Source organism: Dermatophagoides pteronyssinus, unplaced genomic scaffold, assembly GCF_027571235.1.
Source record: "Dermatophagoides pteronyssinus isolate colony J.1.1.1.1 unplaced genomic scaffold, Derpt_VIB-CSIC_2022.12 sq0003, whole genome shotgun sequence".
Lineage (NCBI taxonomy): Eukaryota > Metazoa > Arthropoda > Arachnida > Sarcoptiformes > Pyroglyphidae > Dermatophagoides > Dermatophagoides pteronyssinus.
This window is the reverse complement of record NW_027461527.1, coordinates 29,940-50,626: the sequence shown is the minus strand read 5'-3', so window position 1 is coordinate 50,626 and position 20,687 is coordinate 29,940. Positions and strand designations below refer to the sequence as shown.

At 29.0% G+C, this 20,687-nt stretch overlaps 1 long non-coding RNA gene across 1 annotated transcript; it reads left to right on the top strand.

Annotated features, from left to right (window-relative positions):
* The first annotated feature begins 8,727 nt into the window (after positions 1-8,727).
* On the top strand, positions 8,728-9,544 carry LOC142646378 (uncharacterized). The gene is made up of 2 exons (XR_012847335.1): positions 8,728-9,129; positions 9,209-9,544. It is a non-coding gene; the product is annotated as an uncharacterized LOC142646378 (long non-coding RNA).
* The last annotated feature ends 11,143 nt before the right edge of the window (positions 9,545-20,687 follow it).

The following is a 20,687-nucleotide window of genomic DNA, read 5'->3' as shown; positions in this document are numbered from 1 at the left end:
TGTAAACAAACCTGATCATCATCATCATCATCATCATCGATTGATGATTTTATCTTGATAATTTTTCATTCATTGTTTAACTTCCTTTTTTTCTAACAAAACAAAAAAAATTCATGACGATCTTTGATCAACGACGATAACAACGACAAGAACGATCAACAAGGTGGTTTTAGAAAGAGAGAGAGAGAGAGAGAGAGAGAGAGAGAGAGAGAGAGAGAGAGAGAGAGAGACGAGAAAGCATCAACAATTATACAATTTACGAATTTTAAGATTTTCATCAACAACAACAACAACAACAAAAAATTGGTTTCGGATCGCCTGACAACAACAACGAAATTAAAAAAAAATTAACCACCATCACCGCTTTATTCCAAAAGTCAAAAGATAATCAGAACGATAGAGAGAGAGAGAGAGAGAGAGAGAGAGAGAGAGAGAGAAATTAAATATCCAGGTAAAAAAAGAAGATAATTGCTCAATTCTTCTTATTCTCGTTTCTCGTCATCGTTTCTTGTTGCTGTTGTTCAATTCATTCACGCGAGAAATGTATATATGAAAATAAATAAATAAAAAAAACCTTAGCAAAGCAAAAAAAAAATTAAATATCCACAAAAAATAAAGGTAAATTTTGAAATAAATCTTTTGGCAGGTGATGGTGAATTCAATTCTTTGTCAGTTTTTTGTTTTGTTTACCTGTGCATTTTATATCAAAAAAGCAATGGCCAATCTATGCAATAGGTGAAACAAAAAGATTAATCCACCACCACCACCATATGACATATAAAAATACATTGGGAAATTAAAAAAAAAAATTTGTTTTTTATTTTACGATCGAATGATTATCAGAAGCATCAGCAGCAGCGAACAACAAACAGTCTCCACAGATATTGATAGATATCATGGATTCAACAATCCTTTCGGTTGTGTTGAATTTTTCATCTGTTTTTTTCTCTGTATACATTTTATCAAGTCCACTATTGACCACAATTTCATGATTGTCTTCTTTGATTACTGGAAAATTTTCTGAGAAATCGATACAACACTTGTTATGATTGATTTGTAACATTGTTTTTTTCCTTCTTTCAATGATTTTTCTCGCTTTTCAATTATTATAGACATGAAAACAATGATAAGATTGATTTTCTCGCAGAAGAAAACCGGAATTTCCGTTTCCCTGCGATACATATCCACTTGATCAGTTTTTTCATTTCAAGAAACAAAAAATTGATTGCACACAGACAGTCAGTCAGTGATAGATTTGATTCAATTTTTTTCAAAAATATGTTCAAATTCATTGAATTTTCATCATCCACATCCACATCAAATGATCAGTGATGATCGTGATGGGCAATGAAATTTTTTTTCTAGTTATTGAAAACAACAACAACAAAAACTCCATCCTGATTCTTGAACAATTGAATGAAGCTTTCGGTTCATTCACACAACAACACATGTTTGGAAAAACAGATTTGAAAAATTTGAAAACACACACACTGTATGTCCATCCATTCGATATATAAAAAAAAATAACCATTCTGGACATTCAGAGGGAGAAAAAAGAAAATTTATTACTTTAATAACAATTAACAACAACAACAACAAAAGCATCGTTTCTTTTTTTCTTCTTGACTGAATGTTGTTACAATGTTGCTAAAATTGAAAACAAAAACAAAAAAAAACAATTTTCAATTTTAGAAAATGAAAAATTTAGCTTGAAAAACACAGAAATGATGATATGGATAATGTGGCTAAAATATGCAATGATCGAGATTTATATACACACTTAACACTGAGCTGAACACTGAGGAAGAAAAGTTTTTTTTTCCAAAATTCAATTGTTTCTTTCGAATACGGAATTCTTTATTGAAAGATTTTTCTCCTCTCTCTCTCTCTCTCTCTCTCTCTCTTTGGTCATAATAATGATTATGATGATCCTGATGATAATCACCATTCGTATTTGTTGATGATGATGGGCTGGTTATCCCCATATATAACATCAATAAATCTGACTATGATGATGATGATGAAACTAAACTAATTCAGAGTGGATTTTCGATATTTTTTTTTCGTTGTTGAATGCGTGCAGGTAAAACGCCGCACCTTTTAAACATTAATAAAAATTTTTTTTATTATTATTTATTTTCCCTCACTTTAGTCACTTTATATATATTAATTTTTCATCATTCAACATTGCCAGTTAATTTGCGGTGTACATTTGATTTAACCCGGTGTTAGTCTGTGTAATATGATTTTTTTACCTGTTGTTTTTTTCTGGATTAACAAAAAAAAGTGTGTGTTTGGTGTCATGAAATTGCACTGAACAAAATAAAAATCATGACCGGACACCGGTAATAATAACAAATTGGGCGTCATTGAATAATGTGTAGTCTATATCCACCCTATCGATTATCATCAAATGTCGGTGTTGCGTTGTGTGTTGAGTGAGTGTGCTAATTATTTATTGAACTCAAAAAAAACAATTTACCAGAAACAGAAAATCTGTAACTCAAGGTGAAAAATGAATGAATAAAATGGAAAAAGAAAAAGAAACAAGAAAAAAGGTTCAATAACCCTGTATAATTATATAATTTGTAGATAAGATTGAAAGGAGACAAAAGATAGATAGAGAGAGAATGAGAGAGGGAAAGATTAAGTCCGAATAATTTTTATTAGCTGTTGTACAATCTGGTCAGAAAAAAAATTGATTGAAAGTTTCAAATTTCCTTTTTTTTTTTTTTTTTGTTTTGAATTATGGTGGTCAACTCAACTCAACGAGTAATCGATTCTAGCACTAATCATCATCATCAAATCACGAAACCAAAAAAAAAAAAAATTCCAAGAAAGAATATTTAAATTCATTCATGACATTATGGTAATGGATATCATTAAAGCAACCAACATTATTCAACCATTAATGTTTGGTTTCTAGTTGTTCATTTCTTTTCTTTTTTTTTGACTAAATCAAATCATTAAATGTCATCACCTGTCTTTGCCGGTGGCCTATTACCGGCATTATTCCCAAAAAAAAACGTTTGCATATAATGTATGTGTATGTGAATTTGAAAACTATGATTTCCCGGGCTAATGGATCGGTTTGACGCGAAAAAAAAAAACAAAAATCCGACAGTGTTGAATAATATTCAGAGTTTCAGGCGAAAATGCAAAATTCAATCAGAATTTCTAAAGAATCTTTTCTGTTGTTTCTAAGAATTTATTGATTTTTTTTTCTGTTCAAGCAATTCGTGTATTGAATATTCATGAAACAATCATTTCATTTTGGATTCGATTACTAATTTCGCATAATTCAATCAATCAATAATTGTTTGTTTGTTTGTTTGTACGTGGGTGTTAAGTTGTAAACAGTGTGTTTTCCCCCCGGAAAAAAAGGAAAAATCATTATTATTATTAGCAAAGAAGAACCGAGTATAGAATATCAAATGAATTTTTTTGTTTTTTGTTAGGCGAAAAATCGCAATGATTAATTGTTTTGGAAACGACGAGCGTATGGCAATGAATGTAAATCTAATCTTAATGTAAAACGGCGTGTGTCTGTATGTGTGGGTGGATAACCTACACACACACACACAGCTTGACGCCCTTGGCGCCATCATAAGTCATCATAACGTTCCAGACGACGGCGGCTATATTAACCGAACATGATTCAAGAATGAAATTGAAACCCCCCAAAAAAACTAAAAGAAGATTAAAAACCAAAGAAAGAAATTAAAAAAAAAAAAATTTCCAGGCGGCAATTTGCGTGTTTGGATTCAATCAATTTTCTTTCATTTACATTGCTGCCTTTTTTTCATTTTCGGTGTCGGGAATTTTCAAAATTTTTCTTTAACAAGTTTTCAATGAATAACCGATGATAATAATGAGAATGACGACGACGACCGAGAAAAATTCAAATTGTAACTAAACAAACTCGGGGCCAGACTAAATTCAATCAATAAATAGAATTTATCACATGTTTTTTCTCGTAAATGACCTAGACAAGGAATAAAAATGAAATATATTATGTCTGTCGAATAAAGATTCTTTTTTGTTTCAGAAAATAAATCCAAATCAGGAACAGAAAAACCAAGTACAAAGACCTTTTGGTATTAATTAGATTTAATCTATTTTTTTCTAGCGAAAAGTCAATGAAACAGCGAAGGAAAACTTGATGAAATTTGAATCTGCTTTTTTCTCTGTGTGTCTTATTCCTTGATTGCAAAATTATTTCAATCATTCGGTCAGTCAGTCAGTTTATTTCTCAGTTTTAAATACGATTTAAAAGAAGAAAAGCGATGAATTTGTAATGGAAATAAGAATAAAATGGCTAATCGTAAAAATCGTAAATAAAATGATAAAATAAACCGAAACCATATCAAAGAAAGAAAAAAAGGTGTAAAGATTTGGTGAAGATTATGTGCTGTATTGAGTCTATTTCGACCCTGAATGTCATCATCTGTCACAATTCTGATTCATCATTGGAAAGAGATAAAGTTGGATGAACCAAAAAAAAAGTGCAAACTATTTGAACCGAATCGGCCGAATATTTAAAATGCCGAAAAAAGAAATAAAATATCATAACGCCGAACCAGAAAAAACGAAAAAAACCGACCGATGAAATTTTAACGCAAAAAAAAACAATAATGATGATGATGATAAAATTTGCATTTTATTACCATTAAATGGCCATTATTATGTGAATAAAACACAGCCATCAACCAGCGAAACTCAATTCTTTTCAACTCGGGAAAAAAAGAGATTTTCTGCCATTTGAAAACCGAACCAAAAAACGAATGAAAATTTTTTACGATTTTAAACGAAACAAAAAAAACAATTCAATATCATCATCGTCATTATATGCGGAATTGCCATTTGACATTTTTTTTCGGTGACATTTTAAATACCTTTAATAATGATGATAATAATAACAGTCGTTGATGATAATGATAATGTCAACTTAATCAACAATGATGATAATAATGATTGAAAGATAATAATATAGTTTATTGGAAAAGGAAAGGTAAATTACTATTTCTACTGGTTTTTGGATCGCACTATTTCAACAGCAACGACGACGATAATGGCAATGACACTCTTTTACAATCTCTCTTCCATATTGATGACTTGTTGTTGTTGTTTAAAAATTAAACAACATTGATGATTAGTTTTTTTTGACTATTTCAACTGAAAATGATTAATGGAATTTTAAATATGTTGTTGTTTATGTATTTCACTTAATACAACAGGCAGGCAAAAAAAAATGTCATCAACTTTGACATTGAAGAAAAGAAAAAAACATTATTTTCCTCCAAATATTCATTATTCAAATTATGCAATGGATTTTTTTGCAAAGAAAACTGAAAAACACTGACTTGCAACATTGAACACAGGCAGACAGATATGAAACAAAAATACACGTGTTAAATAAATATTTAGAAAGAAAGATAAAGGGATTATGTATTTTTATAACAACAGAAAAAAAATTTACATATTGATAATGATAATAATGATAATTTATTCTTATTAATCATTATGGCAGGATCATGAACAAAACAAAAACAAAACAAGGGAATCTATTGAAGCAAAATGAATATATATTGAGCCATCACACAAAGTCAATATACCAAAGATGCCAAACAAAAAAAAAAATATTAAAAAATTTCCTATTGAAATATTTTTTCCTATCATGGCCATCTTTGGTTTACCTTAGTAATGTGGCTGACTGGATGTATTGTTTGCTGTTTGGTTATACAGAAAAAAAGATTTATTATTATTATGATGATAATCATGAATAAAGGTGGAACGAACTAACTAACAAAAACACTGAAAGAAACAAAATGCAAATTCATTTTATTCTATCTTTTGGAACGAAACGAAACTAGAAAAATTTCGATGATTATGAATATATTTTAGAAAAAAAAGCTACCAAATGAATGAATGAATGGTTGGTGTGAATTAATGAATTTACGATAGGAAAAATTATGAAATATGAAACAATGAAAAATGCAAAATGCAAACAAAACAAAACAAAAAACTGAGCTTTATGAATAATAAAGAAATTAATCTTTTCATCATAATCATAATCATCATTATCATCATCACCTTTTATTTTTTTGACTAAAAATAAACAAAACAAAATAAACATAGAATGAAGGTGACTGATTTTCATCATCAACATTATGATTCTTCGTTTCTTAAATGGCCAATGGTGGATATCATAAATAAACAAAAACGAAAAAAAACAATAAGATTTAGATCAATTTTGATTGATAAAAACTTGAAGAATTTCTGTTTTTTGTTTTGCAAAATCTATATTTATGCAAATTAATTTTTTTTCGACCTTTCCAAAGAGAATATTGAGAAAACCAATCTGACATTGATTAATCATATCTTTTTTTGTTGATAAAAAAAATACATCCTTATATAATTAACTTATCACCTTTATAAAGTTAACACACACTTGTCATCTATGGTCTTTTTTTTGTGTAAATAATTTTCTGGGTTCGATCAATGAAAATAAACAAACAAACAAACAACAAAAACAAAACTAAATCAGCTTAAGTTGTTGTTTGTTTGTTATCTGAGAAATAAATCAGACACCGAATCGGACCCATGTGTGAAAAATAATTTGTTTTTTTATCGCATACCAAAAAAACTTATGAAGAAAATTTGTTGATTAGATAATGGAATTCTCATTCAATATGGTTATTCGTTTGCTCTAAATTTTTCCATTTTTTCTCATCAACTTTTGCCAATTTGAATATCGGTAAAAAAAATGATAAAAATGTGTTTTTTTCGCAGTCGGAATTCCATACAGAATTATTATTATTATTATTTTATCACATTTACGGTAATAAAAAAAAGTATATTTTTTTTGTTATCAGGTGTCAAAAACTGCATTATTATTATTTTATTTTTGAATTTTCAGGTAAATTTGTTTCGCTGGTTCTCTCTCTCTCTCTCTCTCTCTCTCTCTCTCTCTCTCTTGATGACTGGAATTTGAAATTTTTTCTCACTCCGAAATGGTGATATTACAGAGAAATAAGCTTCCTCATTTATTATCCATTCGGGTTTTTTTCCTTTGACAAATTTTCATCTATATAAAAATGCCAAATGCAAATACTATTTCCACCAACAGACTCGACAAATGAAAACCGAATGAATTGGAAACATTTTTTTTATATTTGAAGGCAACGAAAAAAAAAATCAAATGCCGGAAAAAATGCATCGAAATGATTTTGGGTTTTAGATTTGAAAATGGATACTTTTTTTTTGGCAAAGCCAGAAAAAAAAGTTTAAAAGTTAATCCTTCACCCAAAACAAACACACAGAGACAAATATTCAAACTGGATGGATGAATGACTACTGTAGGAATTGAATTGAATATTGAGAAATGGAAAAAAATAAAATATCTCAGAAAAACAATTCGAATTAAGGCCAAAAGAATTTCTATTCCGAAATGTTTTGCCCGCATCAGAAAAAAAATGGTATTTGCATACGATTTAACACCGAGTGAGTGAGAGAGAGAGAATTTCTATCTAGGGTTTTTCTAGCGAATTTAGTCGGGAATTTTTTTTTTCTTCAAATCAAAACAAGCAAGGAGAAAAAAAATAAGTAGCATTATCGTCATCATTATTCTCTTTTTAGGATTTCTTTCATTTTTTTGTTTTCTTTCGGGTCGAGATTGTTTAAAACCCGTAAAAAAACTCTGAAGAAACGGAAAAAAAGATATTATTTTTCGTTATTTTGATTTTGATTACCAACACATATTCGGCTGAATGGTTATTTGAATGTCGCATTTGGTTTCGATTTCAATTTTTTTTCGGTTATATATTCGGCATCATGTGGAATTTGTGGAGCGGCTTTCCAGAAAAAAAGAAAGAAAATCATTCGCACTATGCACACACACACACAAACATCACCAGTTTTTTTTCCATTTCGTTTCACATTTCGGTTTTTTCTCGGTTTTTTTCGTTTGACAATCTCAATCACACCATCTCAATACATATTTCTTGGTTATTTTCGGAAGATAATTTTCGGTTAAAAATGACGAAACCGAAAACCGAAAAAACGAAAAACAAGAACATTCAATGATCTGAATGAATTTTCAAAAGTCAAGAATCCGGCTGATTAAAACTTTTTGATTTTTTTTTATTTTCCAAAAATCGATTTCAAATACAGGCACCAGAATAAAACAAAACAGAAAAAACCCGGGTTGAAATGAACAACAATTTACATTTGAAAGTACACTGTTAAAAATGGTATGACTTTATAAGTTCATAAAGTGGAAGTGTGGACTTATAAGTTCACATTTTTTCTTGTATGAAATTATAAACTCACATTATTTCTCGTATGGAGTTATAAAATCACAACGTTTTTCGTATGAGTTTAAAAATTCGAATTTTGGATTTTATTTGTAATTAAAAACTCATAATGTTTTTCGAATGGACTTATAATCTCACATGGTTTTTCGTATGAAGTTATAAACTCACAACGTTTTTCGTATGGAGTTATAAAATCACAACGTTTTTCGTATGACTTTAAAAATTCTAATTTTGGATTTAATTTTATTTTTTTAAAATTAAAAACTCATAATGTTTTATGAATGGAGTTATAAACTCACATGGTTTTTCGTATGAAGTTATAAACTCATAACGTTTTTCGTATGAGTTAATAAGCTCACAATTCCTTAAAGTGAAGTTAAAAAATCACAATTTTGGATTTTATTTTATTTTTTCAAATTACAAACTCACAACGTTTTTCGTATGAGTTTATAAGTTCACAATTCCTTAAAGTGAAGTTATAAAATCACAATTTTGATTTTATTTTATTTTTTCAAATTACAAACTCACAACGTTTTTCGTATGAGTTTATAAGTTCACAATTCCTTAAAGTGAAGTTATAAAATCACAATTTTGATTTTATTTTATTTTTTCAAATTACAAACTCAAAAAAAAATTGGATTTTTGGACTTGGAAAATTTTTTTGAAAAATTTTGAATTCATGTGGAGGCGACGAGCGCCCTCATAATTGAAATTAGCTGTTAGGGTTCTGTTTTGATTATTTAAACTACTGTTCGATTAGTTGTTATTCATTATTTTTGTTAAGTGTGGTTCGTTTACAAAATTTGGTTATCAGGTTTGTTCATTGAATATGATTGTTGTTTATGTCTAACTTGTTCCATGTTTTTTCCTAATCTCATTGGTTTTGTTTTAAGTATTTTTTATCACTACCTACAATAACACCGAATCAAGCTAAGATTGAGAAAGAATGACATTTATGTTGGGGATGTTCGATTGCTATCTGTCTCAACTTCAATGCCGACAAGTGTCGAATGAATGCAAAGATTCTAATTTACTTTATTTGTCCATTTGATCACGAGGTCATAATCTATAAAGATGGATCGAACAATGAAAACCAAGTCGGGTTCTCTTTTCATGTTCCTGAGCCGATTTCTATTGATAAATTTCTATTAGCCTTGTTTAATAATTATAATAATTAATAATATATCTTTAAATGAAAAATAATTAAAAACTTCAATAATTTAATTTAATTTCACTTGCGCATCAAGATTTTTTTAATAAAAAAAAAAAACGCTTGCGTATAGGGGTTTTTATTTTTATTTTAAAAACCTCACATTTTTTCTCGTATGAAGTTATAAACTCACAACGTTCTCGTATGAGTTTATAAGCTCACAATTCCTTAAAGTGAAGTTATAAGTTCATAAAGTGGAAGTGTGGACTTATAAGCTCACAATTCCTTAAAGTGAAGTTATAAGCTCACAATTCCTTAAAGTGAGTTTATATGTTCACTTGGTCTAATGTGAACTTATAAGTCCACACTTCCAATTTAGGAACTTATAAAGTCATACCATTTTTAACAGTGTAGTGAAATGGCAAAAAAATCCCTGCTAAATATTCTGTAGTTTTTCGTTTTTTCGTTTTTCAAACAACAACAACAATAAAATTCTCCAAAGACATTTTCACCCGAATTTTTCATTTCATTTTCGTTTGTTTTTTTGTTTTTTTTTTGTTCGCACTCGAATATCCCTGATACAAACAAACATTATCATCGTCGACAACAACAACAACAGGAAAACATAATCTTTTATTTTTGATTCTTGAATATATTTAACTGTTGTTGTTGTTGTCGTAGGAAATAGCTAGAGAGAGAGAGAGAGAGAGAGAAGAAAAAAGCCGGTCTATTTTCCATTTCGACTTTTCAATGTGTGTGTGTTTGGGTGCAAATGGATTCCAATCGAGCCCATATTATTATTCTGATTTCTTTCTTTCCAATTCCAAAACATTTTATTCATTCAAATCGATTTGATTCTCTGGTTTTTTTCCTATTCTGCTGTTGTAAAAAACAGCATCGATTTATTCCAATTTCATCATTATTCCTTGCAAGAAAAATAGCAAAAGGAAAAAAATGACTATCGATTTAATGATGAGCAGCATTGAATTGTTTAATGTATGCCGGTCGTTTTTTTTTCGAATGTTGAATGTTGATGCAAGTGCCAATTGGCCTCTCTATCTCTTTTTACTCATCATTCACTATGAGTGGCTGATGGGTGAATAGGACAATTTTGCAAATCAAATGAATCGAATGAATCGAATGAATGAATGGGAAAAATTCCGGCATTTTTTTTTCTCCTTTTGGCATTTACACAAGCATTCAATACAATGAATGAAAGAATCATAGAATCCCCAAACAATCAAATTTTGTTGCTATATTAATGTGTCTGTCTGTGTGTGATGTGTTGATATTTGATACATTTTGAACAAAAAAAAGAAAGAAAGAATCAAATATGAGGATCAGATGATGATGATGAAAACATGATTCTATTCGAAAAAATATAGAGTTTTCCGGAGAATTGATTCCGGTTCAATTGTTGGCCAACAACAACAACAAGATGATGATGAAAAAAAATGCCGGCAATTCTAATAGGAAAAATATAAGTTTTCTTTCTTGCAATTCTTCGAGAGAATCGGCCATCAATTTTCCATCTCCATTTATTCTAGCTTCTCTCCATTCTGATAATCTTCTGATATGAATACAATTTCCTATTTGAAAAGATTTTCTTTTCTTTTCTTTTTTTTGATATCTTTTTTTCGCACTTCTCATCATCATCGTTATTGAAAATGGAAAATGATTCAAAGTGGTTCCGGTTTCAAACATCCATTTACATTATGAGAATTTTCTTTCTTTTTTCAAAAATAAATTTCCGAAAATTTTCCGAAAATTTTTTCCAATTCAAATTGATTTTCCAAATACAGAACACACTTATCATCATCATTGAACCGAATCAATTCGCAAATAATGATCGCCTTGTGAAAGCACCCTGTAAAATTTTTTTCAAATCAAAAATTTATTTACAAAATTCATTGAATTTCAAAATGTCATGTTTTTTTCCAATCAATCATTGATTATGATGATGATCAAACAACGATATTATCATTGGCCATTTTTTTGTGGCTACAATTCAAACGAACAAGCAAACAATTTAGGAATTTGCAACGTTTTCATAGTTGTTTTCAGTACTGTTGTTGTTTGCAATCCATATTTGTTGTTGTTGTTGTTTATTTATCACATTAACATCACGCACACGATACATCAATATTACCATCATTATGATCATCAATACCATGATCATTCAGTCAGTCAGAATGTCACGTCAAGTGTGACAATTTTTTTTTCCAAACCGATCATATTGTTGTTGTTGTTGTTTTTGTTTTGGCCAGTGAAATTGACACCTGAATTGTTTGTTTGTCTTCTTGTTTTACTGAATTTCGGATGGAAAAGTGTTTTGCACGTTCATTTTTGGTCAACACCTATAAATTGATGATGATCGGCATGGTAACTTCTGTATTTCTTTCTTTCTCAATTTTTTCCATTTCGAAAAACAACAAGGATGTATTACATAATGATGAATAAAGGTAAACAACAACAACAACAACAACAACAAGCCATTATTGAATGGGTTGAAAGCTCAGCGAACCATTTAAAAAAAAACAGCAGCAGCAGCAGAAAATGGTTGAAAAGTACCGAGTATGTACTTTACAGCTCCTTTTTTTCCACCAACAACTAAATTTCATGGGCGTAATATTTTCTGGTTGTTGTTGTTTGGTGACGAACAAGGTAAAGAAAAAATGATCACCGAAAATCCCCAAAAAATCATCATCATCATAATCATCATTTTTCATTTTTTCTGAATTTAATCACCTGGTGATCCGAAAAATTGTATAATGATAATAATAATAATAATAATTCACCGGTTAATTCACCCGAAGCCAGTTTAAATTCAATGATAAAAAAGAATGGAAAAAATTTCGAGTTTAGGTTTTTTGGGTTTTATGTTTGCTCAGTTTTATTCATTCATTCATTATGTAACATTTGAAAAAAAATTCATCCATTTTTCAACCGGGTTGATGATGATATGTAAAGTTCAATGAATGCAGCGATAAATTGATAGGTAATATCAGTTTTTTTTTTCTTTTAGGTTTACAAATACGACAGGTGTATGATGATGATGATGTGAAAATTGAAAAAAAATCAAATTTTTTTTAACAAAAAACGTCCAAATAAACAATAATTATTTGGAAAGTTCAAATTCTGGTTCGTTTTTTTTTTCTCTCAGTCTGAATTCATTTGAATGAAAAATTTTGTTCATTTTTCATTCAGGTAATGGATATTTGTTTATTAGTTTTTGTTTTTTTGTTTTCTAATAAAAAACTAGACCAGCAACAACAGCGACTAGAATCCATGGTGATATTCTTTAAATTGTGAAAAGAATTGATTAATCCATCACCCATAAATACACACACACACACACACACACAATCAAGTTGATGGCTTAATCAATCCTTTCTTTTTGTTTTTTTGTATTTGAAATGAATGTCTATTTAGCCAGAAAATAAATGAAAGAAACAAGAAAAAAGAAGATAACAAACACCTACGATAAAAGTAATATTTTAATCAACAATGAATGAATGAATGAATAGAAATTCCAATGGGAGAATTGTGTGTGTGTGTGTGATTGTCATATCTTTTTTTTTTCTCTCTCTCTCTCTCTCTCTGGCGCTTGGCTATATTGAGTTTAGTTAGTTGGCTGATTGTCCAATGTCTTTCAAGTTGATAAAATTGTTGTGACTGACTGAGTGAGTATAAGGTGTGTAATTAAACGGAAAAAAAAGTAAAAAAATAAAAATAATAATAATAATTTTCGTCCATCACCGAAACAAGATTACTATCAATGTAACGAAGCGAGAAATGAAAGGAAATGGATGATGATGATGATGATGATGATGGTATTGTTTTGGATATTATTATCATCTGTGTGCATGTGTGTGACCACAAAACCGAATCCATAAAAAGAAAAGAAAAATGTTTAAAATTAGCGAAAAAAAAAATAACCTGTATGCTTAACAACAACAACATTGACCTTTACCTGAGTGGAAAAATGAATTGAACAAAAAAAAACCAAATTCAAATGGATGATGATGATGATATCATCTTTGTTTTGTTTGTTTTTTGTTTTTTGTCTTGTTTCAATGAGTGTTCAGAATGACTTGAATACTAAACAATCATTGAAAATTCAACCAAATCACCATCAAGACAATGGCAACTTTTCCATAGAAATAATCATTACCTAATCATCATTTTTTTTTACACTGGACAAGTGTCATGATAAATGATAAGTTGATGAGTTTTTGATTGAGATTTCCATCATTCATTCATCTGTCCTTTCAATTTTTGAACAAAACAAAAAAATTATCTAAATATGAATAGCATGTAGCATGTATCATTATCATCAATATTGAATGATGGCGAGGAGACACATTTTGCGGTTTTTAAAAGCAACAGATATATATAAAATACAGAAGCGGTCGTTTGTTTTGTTTGTTTTGTTTGTTTACCATTATCATCATTACCATCATCATCATCCTGATGATGATCATTCAAATTAGTTTCGACATTTGACCTATTCACACAAAGACAAACAAACAAACAAACAAACAAACATCAATTGCTTGAAAAAAATTGTTTGGGTGTCATCACTCATAATGGATATTTTTTTTTATCCAATTCAATTCAATTCTGTTGCTGTTGTTGCGGTTGTTGTTGTTAGATTTTGATTAGATTTTGATTATCATCATCGACAATAGAAAGGTATATTAGGTATAGTTGCAACAGGCAAATTATCATCATTTCATTTTGAAAATGATCTTTGCTTTGTTTTGTTTTGGGTGTTTATTTTCCATCATTATCATCATTATTGAGGTTTCCACTTTACAAGAGTTTTTTATATATTAGATAAAAATGTTTCAGGAAAACAATTTCAAAAAAAAAGGATAATTCGGGGTTAAAAATTTTATTTTCACACACACATACAAACAAAGCAAAAACAGCTTTTCTCGATAAATCGCCAAATCTAATTGCCAATGATTTTTTTTTTTTTGTTTTTTTTGACGCCTAATGATTATCATCAAATGTAATTCAATGGATTGGGATGGCAAAACTAGAAAACATTCTTCAAAAGGTATATAATCATTTGGTGATTATGTGTGATTGGTGCTATTGAGAAATGATAATCAAAAAAAAAAAAAAAAAATATCGATTCAAAATACTCCCATAAACGAAAAACGAATGATAAAAACGATTCGATGATGATATCATTAAAAGCAGACGATAATGGCCATTTTGATGATCATCATTTTGACGATGATCGTTTTTAATGTTTTTTGTTTGTTTGTTTGTTTTCAATTCCTGCAATTTGATCAATAATGTTTTTTTTTTCTTAAAAATTTCATTAAATTATGGTGATGATGATATGCAAACAAACATCAATTTTCAAGAAAACTTGACCTTTTTTCTTGTTCTTTTTTTGCTTTATGTAAGATAAATGTCGCCTATTTACACACACACAACGAATGACAATGATTTCAAATTTAAATTACCAATTTTGAAAATTGGCTGTGAAATAGCCGTAGAGAAATTTTATTTTGATTTGAAATGGTCATCATTATCATTATGTGATGTTAATCAAAATAACCTCATGAAAAAGAAAACATTTCTCGGAAATTTCCCTCTATTTTTCTGGAAAGTTTTTTTTGTCCTTTCTGAATAGAACTACCGAATGGTTGTATATTCAATTAATATTTTGTTATTTTTTTTCTTCATTTAAATTGCATGAATCATCGACGAAAACAAGAGAGAAAAATAAATTTTCAAAACAGAAAACAGAAAAAATATGGCCATCTAATCAATTCTGGCCAATTAATTTGAATTAATAGCAGGCAAAACTGAAAAACAAACAAACAAACGAAAAAAAATCCAACTGGGAAAAATAATTGTGCACCCAGAAAAAAAAAGAAAAAAAAAGACAAAATGCATTCTCAACAAACATCCTAAATTCAGAATTTCAGAATCATTTTACAAGACAAACAGCCATAGAGAGAGAGAGAATGAGTATTGAACCAATCAATGGTATGTATGGTTTGAATGTAATCGTTTGTAAATATGTTACTGAATGAATGAATGAATGTAGCAAACATTATCCATATCATAATTTAAATCAATTTTCTTTTGAGTTTTCTATGGGGAACTAAACAAAAAAAATCATATCTAAGGGATCAAACAATAATAATTTCAAAGAATAATTATTAAATGAAAAACAAAGTAGATACATTCTATCTAAAACAACAGAAAAAAATTGTTGTTATTGTTTTCTTCAATGATCCATATATTAATTATTAAGGGGGTTAAAAAACAAAAACAACGAAAATCTATTTTCATCGGCTAATGTTGTTTGGTTGTCATTGTTTCTGGATGAATTAACCTCTACAACATGATTTTTTTTGGGCTATTCGAGTTGGGAAGAGAGAATCAAACTTGTACCAAAAAAAAATTGAAAAAAACTTTATATTTTTTTCAATTTTTGCTGGCTAAAATGTTTTTTTTTGTTGCTAGTTTGATGATCCGAATCAAATGATGATTATGATTATGATGAGCTTAGTTGGTTGGTTGGTTGATGATCATCATCATCAAAATTCAGAAACTTTTTTTTTGGAAACAAGCAAGCGAAAGAAAGGAAATTCATTTGATTATGGTAATATCATTGATACTGATCAGTTTGAAAAAAAAGAGAAAAAACATTACAACATTGTAACTATCATGGTAGCATCCTCATCATTGAAACAAAGTGATTCTTTTTGATTTGATTCGAAGAATTTTTATTCATTTTAAAAACAAACTTTTTTTTTGTTGTCACCATAAACAAACTCAGTTCAGAATCAGTAATCATGAATATAAAAAAACAAAGAAAGAAAGATTGTCCGTTGGGATAAACGTCCACCACATACCTATATCAGAACAAAAGAAAAGAAAAAAAGAAAAAGAAAATTATTAGCAAAACAAAAAAACGTGAAAAAATTTAAAATTTAAATTTTAGTTAGTTTTTTCAGATAAATAAATAATTTCGCTGTTATCTCAGACCAAAAACAAAGATCTTTGGATTTTATCTTGCTTTTTTTTTGTGGTAAGATAATATTCAGCATTTTCAAGCATTTTCAAGCCACATCAACTTTTTCCCCACATTTATCTCAGAAATTTTGTCACATTCGACATCAAGACAAAGATTTTGTTTTCCCCAGTTTGTCCTTGTATCCCATCAATGAAAAGACAATGATAATGCTTGTGTGTCGGATGATTATCATCAAACAAACAAACAATAATAAAAATGGGCCGCAACAACAACAACAACAACTTGTGGCATCATTAAATGTCTTTTTTTTTTGTGTTCAATATAGTGTTGTTCAAGTTTTGTTTGTATATCACTAAAAAGCGCCATCTACAAAATTGATTTTATTTGATTATGATGATGAAGATCCCACCCCAATCATCGATCGATCGATCGATTAATGTGATTAATAATCACATTAATCAATTTTATTTAGTTTCATTCATTCATTCATTCATTCATTTGGTTTAAGTGTGAAATCATCAGATATGGCTGAATGATGATGTTGATGTTGATGATGATTGAATGATGAATGATCATCAATCGAATCGATCGATTGGACCCAACCTTATATAACGATTTTATAATGATGATGATACCGACCAATAAGAAGAAAGAAGAAGAAGAAAAACAGTAGTAACAATCAATCAATAAATCAATCAATCAAAAGATTTGTTTGTTAAAGTTTTTTCTCTTCTCTCTATCTCTCTCTCTCTATCTATCTATCTTTATCTTATCTCTTATTGACTGTTGTTGTTGTTGTTGTTGTTAGCCTGATAAATCAATCAATCAACAACAACAACAACAACAAGAAATTTTCAAAAAAAAAGAAAATCAGTTCACATTGTGTAATTATGTAAAAAATGAAAAATATTCATTTTTCTTTTGTATATACAATGTATCAAAATGAAATTCATTCATTCGTTTCATTTAATTTCATTTAAAAAAATCATAATAATAATATGATGACAGTGATACAAAGTTTCATACAGCAATACAACCCGTAAATAACCAAAAAAATTTTAGTTAATTTTTCAAGCTAATAAAACACAATATATCATCGAAATCAGTAGCAAAACAAACTTTTATCTTTAGGCGCCATCGCTACATTTAGCTGGTAAAATAAAAGGATGAGAAAATTAAAGAAAATTACCATAATTCGCAAATATGGTGATGAAAGAATTGGAGACAAATTGTAACACAATTTATTTAACCCTTAGAAATAAAGGAAGAAAGATTGTCCGAAATTTTTGGAATCATTTCAACATTGCTACATTGTTATGGTGGCAGGAATAATGATGATAATAGTGGTGGTGGTTATCATATAATTGCAATGTACAGATACCATTTCAAACAAAAAACAAAAAAGAAAAGAAAATACGTAAAACACCTGGGATGATGATAATAATATAATCAACTAATCAACATTTCAACCTCTTTTAATGATCCTTTAAAAGACAAAAAGAAAAAAGAATTTAACCCTTTATGAACAACGAAAATAAAAGAGTTTTTTATTATCTAATTTATTTTTTTGAACTTTTCACACACACACACAAGATAAATATATGGGTTTTATTTTACTTTTGGCTAAAACAACCATAGAGAAAAATAGTAATTTTTAATTACTAACTTTGAAGAAGAAGAAGAAAAAAAAATTAATTTATACCTAGTTAATGAAAGATTTCATAAAACATTGACATTTTTCTTTTCTTTTCTTTTGTTTACTGTTTACTGGCTATAAATTATATCATTCAAATCAAGAATAAAGTAACAAAACAGAAAAATAAGAAAATTTTCATTGAAAAAACATTGAAAAACATTGACTGACTATAGTAGTCGCCATTGTGCAATATCATTTCGTTGAATCAAAAAACAAAAATAAGGTTGACATTTTTATGTTTCTGCTATTTTTCTCGGTTGTTTATTTTCATCAAAAAGAAAAATTATTTTTTATCTTGATAACAATGGTTGTTCCATTTTTTTTTCATTTTTTTCCATCGGTGTATGGAATGCAAAAAATCAAATATGATAAGGGTCAAATTTTTTTTTTGGAATTGACAAGCAAGGTTTTTTTTCATCCAATTCTGGGTTAATTTATTGGTCTATAAATTTCATCAACAACAAACAACCGAAAATAAATAACAATGTTTATATGTTGCAGAATCCAACTGAAGAACGAGTTTGATTTTGGAACTTCAAATGCGAAAAAAAATTTTCAAAAAAACAAACTACAGTCGTCCCTCGTACAACGCGGTACTTGAACAACGCGGTTTCGATAGAACGCGGTTCTAGAATTGCGAAATTATACAGTTTTCCCTCGTACAACACGGTCAGGGTTTCGATACAACGCGGTTTTGAAAAATCGAATTCGCAAAATAATTAAATTAAAAAAAATTATGTTTTAAAGCTTAGTCTCGATATAACACGGTACAAATTTCCATATTTCTACTATTTGTAGGTCTCGTACAACACGGTTTCGATACTACGCGGAACACGGTTTCGATACTACACGAGCCATTTCTTCTATTTTACATGCATTTCGTACAACGCGGTTTCGATACTACGCGGAACGACAAAACCGCGTTGTACGAGGGACGACTGTACGTGAGCAAAAAAAACACACACACTGAATGACATTGTGACATCATAATAATCATAATAATAATAATAATAAAAAGTTATTCCACGAATATTGACTATATTTCATAAGTTTTTTAGTATTTTAGTTTTCTGTTAGACTGACTGTTAAAATATAATTTATAGGTTTGATCGCAATAACAACAACAACAACAACAACCATAACCATAATAATAAAAATCTATGGATACAATGTGTAAAACGAATAAACGAAACGAAGGAAAATTCTTATCAAAAACACAATACCATTGGTCATCATCATCATCATCATCAATGATGATGATGGTCATACCATTGATGATGTGTACGTGAGAATTGAAAATACCACGTTCATAATTTCGTTCGCTAAAAAAAATATTCTCATTCCATATTCCGTATGGGGTTTGTGACTCCATTTGTGTTGTGTACTCTCTCTCTATGTGTTTGTGTCTGTGTTTATGTTCATTTTTTTCAACTGTTTCCAACCATTCAATTGTTTCTATTTTATTTTGAAATATAAAAATTTTTTTATTTACAGTGTAAAAACTTGTTATTTATGGATGTTTTCTTCGTTTTATTTCATTCGGGCGCCGTTTTTTTCATCATAAAAATTTGACATTTCATGTAATAAATATAATGGGGTTTTTTTGCTGGACACACAGAGCGAAAAAAAATTGTCATTTTTTTCGAAAATGATATAAGCAAAAGTCATGAAATGGGTTTGTTCGCTTAAATTGTCGCCCTTAAATTTGGCTTTGAACGAAAAAAGAATGCATTGTGTTTGTTTGTTTTGTTTAATCATCCTGAAATGATTTACCTTTTGTTTTTTCTTTCAATATACCTTCCTACTTTTCATCAATGATGATGGCTCCTCCTTATAAACATTCCCACACAATCATCATTTTCTCGGTTAAATATTGTCATCACCGTCATTATTCATATTGATTATTATCATTAGCAAGAAAAAATTTGACTGGAAACTGATTTCTGTTTGCTTTGAATTCAGCCAACCAAATCATAGATAGAATCGAAAATAAATCTTAGCTGCTTTTTCATTTGCTGGTCATTTGATATCTTTGTTTTTCGGTACCAAAAAAAAAGAGTTTTCAAAAACAAAAAAAAAACAATGAAAAATTTAAGAAACAAAAAAGGATTTCAAGAAGGTGGTGCATTTACAGTAGTGTATATGATTGAGAAAAAAAAGATAGCCATTTGAAAGTTTTTGGAAAGTTTTTTGCTGTTTTTGTTTGACATTTTCAACATTGTTTTTTGTTTTGTTTTGCTACAAAAAAGGCGTTCACTTTTCAATTGTCAACAGTTTTTTTTCATTCGTTTGTTTGTTTTGTTTTAAGCAAATGATGTGTGTGTGTGTGTGTATGTAATGTGTCAATGAAAATGTGACAGGTTTGAAAATTCAAAACAAAATATTTTTGCCTCCCATTTTTTTATCATGAAGATGATGACAGTGGCGAAATTAAATGGAAAAAAGACTGGTCATTTTCCGGAAAAAATTTCCGGAATTTCCACGGGAATCTTCCCTGAGATTCCCGGGAAATTTTCT